The 9,353-nt window shown below is 31.2% G+C and overlaps 1 pseudogene; it reads left to right on the forward strand.

Moving 5' to 3' along the window:
• Nucleotides 1-1,910: 1,910 nt before the first annotated feature.
• LOC149224212 (peptide-N4-(N-acetyl-beta-glucosaminyl)asparagine amidase A pseudogene) lies at nt 1,911-3,619 on the forward strand (annotated as a pseudogene).
• Nucleotides 3,620-9,353: the final 5,734 nt, after the last annotated feature.

The following is a 9,353-nucleotide window of genomic DNA, read 5'->3' on the forward strand; positions in this document are numbered from 1 at the left end:
CTGACCCAAACAAATTCTCCCCGAGGTCTTAAGAGCTCCTTTTGTACCTACTAGCCATAGTAGGGTCTTAATCTAACCAAAGAGGATTAGGGTTGGAATGATTGCTTAGAATAATAGCTTGGTTTCTTGATGTTCGAGCATTAAAGTCACTTATTAAAAGGATATTACCTTCATTCCTTAGGCTAGGAATTTATGCTTTGCAAAACATTAATAACATTGAAAATATTGTTACTTCTAAGTTCAAAGAAAAAAATGTGGTGTGAGAAAGATTTAGCAACTAAAAGACAATTAAGTTATTATAAGAAGGTCATCAACCCCACCCTAGAAGATCAAAAGTATCTCTCTGTTTTAACTAGCTCAAAGAAGAAAATTAATATAGCGAAGATTAGAACGAACTCTCATGAGCTCCATAGTGAAACAGGTCGTTGGGCAGTTCCTAAAACACCATGGATGGGAAGGGGTCGTTGGGCAGTTCCTAAAACACCATGGATGGAAAGGATCTGCCATCTCTGTGAGAATAGGAACATCGAGGATGAAAACCACTTCCTCTTATAATACCCTGCGTACAACCGCATGAGCTCTTTTCTATATTTATTTATTATACATTCTGCAGATAAGTAGTACTTTCATAGATTAAGCCAAACTATATTGAAATATGACTCTACGATAAATGAAGATATTCTCCCAAAAACATGAATAATCCTTCAAAGTTATTAAATTGATAATATAATAACATTGCATCTCCATGTATTAAATATTTACACATTTATTCAGAATGTATCCTTTAAAATAATAATTAATATATATTATATTTTATAAATTTTATTTTATTTTGCCTTTTTATTAATCTAATGAATTGTCTCTTTCACTAACTTAGAAGCATGTTTCCTTATCGTAATAATTAATATATAATAATGTTTACAAATTTTATTTTATTTCACCTATTTGCTAACCCACTCAATTTGCTAACTTAGAAACCTATTCAAAATCACGCTTGTCAAACGTTCATTAAATATACTTTTTTCATGGGTGGTCCTGCGAAATTATTAATTTGAGAATATAATAATACTGCATTTCCGTGTATTAAATATTTACACTCATTTATTTACACTTTTTTTATTTACACCATATCTTTCTTTAGTATAATAATTAATATATATATATATATATATATATATATTTTATAAATTTTATTTTATTTTTCCTTTTTATTATTCCACCAGATTCAAACACCAAAAATAAAAACAACTCATTACTATAACTAATGTTTAAATTAAAAAAAAAAAAATTCAAAAAATATATAATTTAATTGATATGTAATTCTAAATGGTAAAGAGTTATAGTTTCATTGAACGAATCTTTACGCAGAAAAAGGTATATTCAATGAACGTTTGACTCGCGTGATTTTGAAATCTTTACAAATTTTATTTTATCTCACCTATCTGCTAACCTACTCAATTTGAGTAGGTTAGCAAATTGAGTAGGTTAGCAGATAGGTGAGATAAAATAAATTTTGTAAAGATTTCAAAATCACGCGAGTCAAACGTTCATTGAATATACCTTTTTCTGCGTAAAGATTCGTTCAATGAAACTATAACTCTTTACCATTTAGAATTACATATCAATTAAATTACATATTTTTTGAATTAATTTTTTTTTAAATTTAAACATTAGTTATAGTAATGAGTTGTTTTTAGTGAGATTTTTTTGGATTTTCTGGTGTTGGAATTTGGTGGAAAAATTTGAGGTTGAATCTTGATTTGTGTTATTTAAACTGGTTTTTTACATATTACTTTTTGATTATGCAAAAATTACCTATCAAACTTGTGATATCAATAAATTGCTAACTAGAAAAACCGTCCAGAAAAACAGTCAAAAAATCGCACTAAACACAACTGCATTCGAAAAGTGTTACTGTGCTGCCATGAGTATAAATGAGCCTTGCTGTTTCTATTATAAAGCACTGGGAAAGTACCGAACATTGATAAGTAGCCTGTGTTGAATTCTGCATTTATTACAGACAATGGAAATCCATTGGCAGATGCTCGTGATGCTACTGGTGGCGACTCGAACTCTTGCCATCGTTGATGGATGGAGGCCGAGGGAGGTCTCTACTTCCTCAGCTCGACCTCCAAGAGACCTGGTAAATCTGTCTCCCTCTCAAGGCAATCCAAAGTTAATTTTTGAAGTTATAAAACCCATCGAGGTTCCCAAAGAGAAGCCATGCTCTGTCCAACTGTTAGACCACGATTTTGCGTTCACTTATGCTCAGCCTCCGATTAGAGTAAATTATACGCCACCCACAAATTGTCAGAAGAATTGGACGAAAGTGGTGATGGAGTGGAAGGGAACGTGTGATGGGAATCAGTTTGACCGAATTGCAGGCGTGTGGTTGAATGGAGTGGAGATCCTGCGCACTTCTACAGCAGAACCCATTGAATTAGCGATTGAATGGACCATTCAGAAGGATATTAGTAAGTATTCTTCATTGTTAGATAAGCCTCAAATCCTTGAAGTCTGGCTTGGTAACTTAGTTAATAACCAATTAACTGGGGTTTATCATGTCAATATAACATTTCACTTCTATGGAGATTATGGGAAAAAAGGGTCAGATAACTCAGGGTTTGCAGATTCGATTCTGCCCATTTCGCTTCCTAATACTTAGATAATGGGCTCGTGGTTTCAAATAAATAGTTCATCTGATGTGCAGTCAAAGTCGTTGCAACTACCACCTAACACTTACAAGGCAGTTTTGGAGATTTTTGTTGCTGGCCAAGAAGATGATGAGTTCTGGTACATGAGTTCCAGTGATAATGGGCCTTTTAGAGAAGTGGTAGTCTTTATCGATGGTGTCCTTGTAGGTGCTGTGTGGCCTTATCCTGTGATTTTCACAGGAGCATTTGATCCATACTACTGGCAACCTGTTGTTGGTATTGGGGCATTTGATCTGCCCAGCTATGAGATTGAGGTTACACCATTTTTGGGGAAACTGTTGGACGGAAAAGAGCACACATTCGGTTTCGGCGTTACCAATGCTATGAACGTTTGGTATGTGGATGCTAATTTGCACCTGTGGCTTGATGAGAAGTCTAGCAGTGTCAGAGGGCAATTGATTGGACACGAGGAGCCGAAGTTGGAGTTATCTTTTGGGCCAAACCCTGATGGATCATTTCACACATCTGCGAATAGGACGATCTCTTCCTCTGGCTGGGTAGAATCCTCTCATGGAAAGCTCATTACTAATACTTCACAAGTGTTCAAGTATGATAATTTAATAACAAATTATCGAGATGTGCAGCAAACAACAACAACCAACAGCGAGGTTATTGTAGCAGCAGCCACAGGAATAGTACTATCCTCTAAAGTTGACGCCGTTTTTCCCTTATCTCTGGATTCTTCTTATTCGAACATTGCACACACATTTAATAAAAATGTATCCGTTGTTTCGCCTAATGGTAGCTTCTTCAGCTCTCTGAATAATACTCAAAATATATGGGAGAGCATGCAACAGATGTACAATTATCAAAGCACTGACGGATGCTTTTCCTGGAAAGTTAACGTAAGCAACTCTGGAATTGTTTCAAACTCGACAGACACTTCCTGCGGCAAGACATACTAATCTTGCGAGAGATGTTTGTTTCTTCCCAGTTCCGCAGCTGGCAAATTACTTTACAGTTTTCTTCCCAGTGCCCTGAAACAATTTCCTTTCTCTCATTTTTAACATCTTTATGTGTTTTCTTTGAAGTTGTTGGATAATAGTGAAATGGTATAAAGATTTTATTTCTCTCATTTTTAACATCTTTATGTGTTTTCTTTGAAGTTGTTGGATAATAGTGAAATGGTATAAAGATTTTAAATTTGAATAATATTTTAGATCAAAATTCAAGGTCAACAATTTCCTAACATCTAACCATTTAAAGTTTATGGGATTTAGAAATTGGATTAATTTTATTTTTTAGATATCGAAACATCATTGAAACTCAAATTTCACAAATGAGAGTTGCTCTAATAAGTAGTTATATGCAACCATTACTAAACACCTTATGTATGGACAAGTATGAGTTTTTTCCTTTTACTATAAATCCAATTAGAACATTATTTTCTTTAACATGAACCATGGAAACAATTTCACACAATAATTTCATAAAATAATGATTGCATATAGATATGAGTATTCCACAATGTATATGCCAGCTTTTTATTAATTATTTCCCTTGAGAGTAACAAGGTAAAGATGGTTAATTATTTGAAATTCCTAACTAATAATTTTCCTTCCTATTAAGCTATAATTTCTTTTTCAAATGATATTTTTATAGAGTAGAAAAAATATTTCTCTCAACGTTGAAATCCAATTTTTGTAGGTGAGGAGACATAAACTTTCACATTAAATATATATTTCTTTTTGCAAAAAATGTTTATCAATAAGTGGAATACATAACCATGTTCTCTATACAACAGAAAGATAGTAGAATTCACTATCTACTAGTCCTTTTCATTTCAAACGACAATATTAAGTTAGAGTACCAACATAACTAATTTAAACATTTACATATTAAGTTATGGTACCAACATAACTAATTTAAACATTTACAGGATTAGGTTTTCATTTGTCATTGTAGATTTAACTTATTCTGCCGTATTGCAGAGTGGCCTTTAGTTTCATTACAACTACTAGAAATAATTGACTTATATTAGACAAAGGACACTATATGATGAGAATCTAGTGATACCCCTAGCCCAATTCCTTTTTTCAAACATTCTTATTTGTATTTACTTGTAAATGTTCTCGAAGTATAATATGTGGAGGAAAAACTAAAGTTGGTTGATAGATATAAGTATTAGCAATGACATTCTAATTAATAGAATATTATTCCACTTGTTTATTTATTTGGAAATATCATATGAGCCACCACATGAATAGTTAGGCTACCAATTCTGAGGAAACAACTATGAATCCATTACAGTCCAAAAAAGGATAGTTTTGGAGAGACAACTCCCAGAGTCATGAAAATAAATCGTCCTTTGTAAAAAAGATTCCTACCATAAAAATTATATGAACTAGAGAGAAAGGTCATGAGGTGAAAAATATGAAGATATATTGTGGGAGATAAAGGAAATCCAAAACTAGAGGTACCATTGGGAGAGAAAGATTGTTAATGGTAGACTTAGTGCTAGGGAGACATTGTGAGGAGTCTAAGGAGGAAGATAGATTGTGGGAGAGAAGGAAAGATGAAACGAGAGGTACAAGTGAGAGGGAGACTTATAGTGGACAACCAGATTAGAAATACTAATAAATTTACTTATAGAAATGAGAACTTGAAGCTCTAGGAGAGTTTCTAAGGTAATAATTCATTGGTTAGGTGGATCACATATGCTTCTATTATATTTCCAAACACTTAGACAAGTGAATGGATTAACTTCTTAAAGTTTGTAGAGAATTTGTATTACACTTAGACAAGTGAATGGATTAACTTCTTAAAGTTTGTAGAGAATTTGTATTATATAATTAAAAGCTTCCTGATAAAAATATAATCTTGGTTATGAAGTTGTCCAAGTTTAAGTGTTTTGGGTAAAATAGGCAAACTCCTTTGGGTTGCAATTTTGAAAAGAAAAAAGGGTTTATCATATTCTTGGATGGATTATGTATATAGAACAATGAATAATGATGCAAATTGTTTCAATGAAAGATTCATAAAAGGGTTGAAAAATATATACATATAAACATATGTGTTTGGGTTAGCAAGGTCATGGGTTAAACTGAGAAAATGCTCTCAGATTATCCATCAATAACATGCATTCCATGTTGTAATATGGGAAATCCTTAAAAACATTAAGTACAATAACCCAAAAGTTAGGAGTCTTATACATAAACACTCAAGCAATAAAAGTTCCCTAAGCTAACTTGTCTTTATAAATATACATATTGGTTACCCTATACGTATAAATAGATGTAAAATTGATGAGTAAGACAGGATGAATCATTCTTTATATTTAATGTTTAACGAAACATGAACACAATAATCAAATATGAACAAATGGTTTACAATACAACTAGTGATTACTATACTAGGAAGATAAATACTAAACAAAAGCTATAAAAGGTGCGGAAGCCCTAATCATATATAAAAAAATATTGACATTTCTAGAATGTGTTATTTACACATAGAGAAAGGAAAATTATTTATGAAACAAAAATAATATAAAGAGTATACATTCTCTATTCTTTGTTGATAAAGATGAATGAAATTAATACTTAAAATTCTGAACAAAGAGAGTACTCAATGTTTAACTGTACTCGGTTCTAGCGAGAAGAAGTAAGCACTGCAAAATAAATACAACATACTACAACTTAATATAGTGTTGATAGTCCAAAATAAAATTCATGTTTAGATATGAAAAGAATGCAAACATTTAAAAGTAATAATTGTACCCATTCTCCTTCAAGGATTAATAAGTTACAATTTTGAGGGGATAAGGAACCAAAAATAAGTGTTTTCAAACCCTACTACATAAGATGGAATAAGTAGAAAATGAGTTTTTAGGTCTTGTAAAAAAAAATTACTAAGCATTCTAACGAGAGCATATAAGCCTAAACTTGAAATTGGTCAAATCGAGGTCTCTAGCCATCATGCAAAAGAAATCATCTTGAATTAGAAAGATAAAAAGGAAGAGAAATAAGTGAGTTTTAGGTACTATTGACAGTGCTAGAAGTCCATCAACCAAGGGGATCTCCCCAATATGAAGTCCAATTAGACCTCACACCGCTTGGTGTATGAGTCCCATCTGGTATAAAGGCCTAGTTTCCAAATCCTCAAAGATTTTCCTTGGCTCTATCTGTCAACATAGCAGAGTGGTGCAATGGTGTCTTCAAACAACAAGGTGAGTGTGCCTATTGAGTGTGCAGCGCAACTGTGTATAGGTTCTCTTAATGAAAAAGGAGGGGAGAAAAGTGAGCCTCTAAGAGACAGGTAATAGTACCACCTAGGAAGAGAAACACATGAACAAGAAGGAAGTGTCTAACATCCAGTGGAATAGTCCACAATGAATGTGACTGTCATTACAACTAATGATCAAGGGAAGATCCATCTAACATCCAACGGAATAGTCCACAAAGGACGTGATGGTCGTTATAATCGATAAGTGAGGAAAGGTCTATATAGTATCTCATGGAATAATGCATAAGGATGAGACAACAATAAAAACCATTATAGCACATTCTCAACAAGATAAACACTAAAATAACAGAAATAGTTCAATTGTCTTAGTACATGTGAAAGCAAACATGAAGTTCAAACATCCACAAAGTCATTGCAAATGAAAAACACCATTTCAAGCGTAAAGTCCGGGAGGCGCTTGAGATCATAAAACACCCGCATAACCTCAACAGAGATGGAGGCTTGGAAATTAGTAGGAATTGGACCTCCCTCCTCACCCCCATAGAGTAAATCTGGCCCTCCTTTTGCCTTCTTTGCTTCTTATCCTCCCTTCTTTAGATCTAATCAGCCCCTCCCCTTAATACTTTGTATAATAACCTATCTAGCTTATAGGCCTAATTAACTCATCATTAATAACACATTATCCTCTTAAAATCTTACATGAATTAAATAAATTAAATGTAAAATAGACAAAAAATTATAAAATATTACAATGTGTTAAAAACAAATCATTATAATAAATTATTGTGGAAACAAGAAATTAATAATAAAAAACTCATGCTATTAATAAGCATGTATAATAAGAAGTATATTCATGTATAATAAATAAAATTATAAATAAACTTTAATATATCAAAATTATAAGAATATAAAAAGATTTAATGTAATTTAAACACCTTCTTTAGAAGCCCCCTAAAAACTTTGCTTAATTCACTATCTAGCTTATAGGCCTAATCAGTAATAACGCATTATCCTCTTAAAATATTACATAAATTAAATATATTAAATGAAAAATAGACAAAGATATAAAAATATTACAATGAGTTAAAAACAAATTATTAAGTAAACAAGAAATTAATAAAAAAACTCAAGCAATTAATAAAATATATAATTAATAAAATATATAATAAGAGCATTCATGTATAATAAATAAATTTATTAATAAAAATTTTAAAATTTCAAAAGTATAAGAATATTAAAAGATTAAATAAATTTAAACAAAAATCATAATATTTCAAAATTATAAGAATATTAAAATATTAAAAGAAATATAAACAAAATCATAAAATATTTCAAGTAGTAAAACAAATCTTTATAATAAATTATTTAGAAAATAAAAATTAATAATAAAAAACTCAAGCTATTATCATATTTACTTGGTTAAAAAATATTCATGTATAATAAACATGTATGGTTATTATACATGTTTATTAATTGAAATACTTATTAAACAAGAAAATAATTATATTCATGTATAATAAATAAAAATTAAAAATAACTTTAATTTATCAAAAATTACAAAAATATTATAACATTGACATCATCCTAATCTTTTAATTCAATCCCTTAGAAACCTAGTAACAAATTTAAAATATTATCATAATTACCATAAAGTGACAAATAATTAAAACAAAATCATCATTTATAAATAAAAATCTTATTACAAAAACTATTCACTTAAAAGAAAATTAATATATAACTATAATAATTATCCATAAATAATAAATAATAAATAAACTAAAAAGAACCTTAATAGAATATATATTAGAAAGGTTAAAAATAATCCAGTTTATTCAAGCATGAAACTGGTCGGTTCACATTCTTGACAGTTCATCCTCAAACCCTATTTATCAACACATTTCTCTCTCTCCTTTGTAAATCAAGTCCTGATGATGAGTCTTGGTCTAGACTCGAAACGTCGACAAAGAAAAATGAAAAGTGTGGATTATCCGAGTTCAGATTCTAAAAAACCGAACCACAGAAATCTGCAATCCATTATCCACAAAATATTCTTACAAACATTCATAAGTCATGCATTAAGAACGTGATGGCCTTAAAAGTCTTGTACTATTAAGCAAAACTTCCAAGACACATATTTACAATGTACATCACTAGCCCTGGTAGTGGTACATTGGAGCTACTCCTTGCTCCTCATAGAACTTGATAGCCTCTCTAATACCTTGCGGGAGGAGAAGTCCTTTGCTCATATAATGAGAGGGTATACATAACCAATGGCGGTGCATCCCCTTATGACTCTTTCACTACCCTCATGACTTCTCAACTTCCTATGACTTTTAAACTAACATGACTCTTCATATTCTTGTGTGCCCATTGGACTTTCACTTTACAATACATTAGATTTATAATATACATGGCCCATGATAGTGATGTGGCATATGAAAACTCATGACATGACTT

The sequence above is a fragment of the Pinus tabuliformis genome, chromosome Q (assembly GCF_031772625.1).
Source record: "Pinus tabuliformis cultivar Carrire ecotype Pingquan chromosome Q, CPIR1, whole genome shotgun sequence".
Lineage (NCBI taxonomy): Eukaryota > Viridiplantae > Streptophyta > Pinopsida > Pinales > Pinaceae > Pinus > Pinus tabuliformis.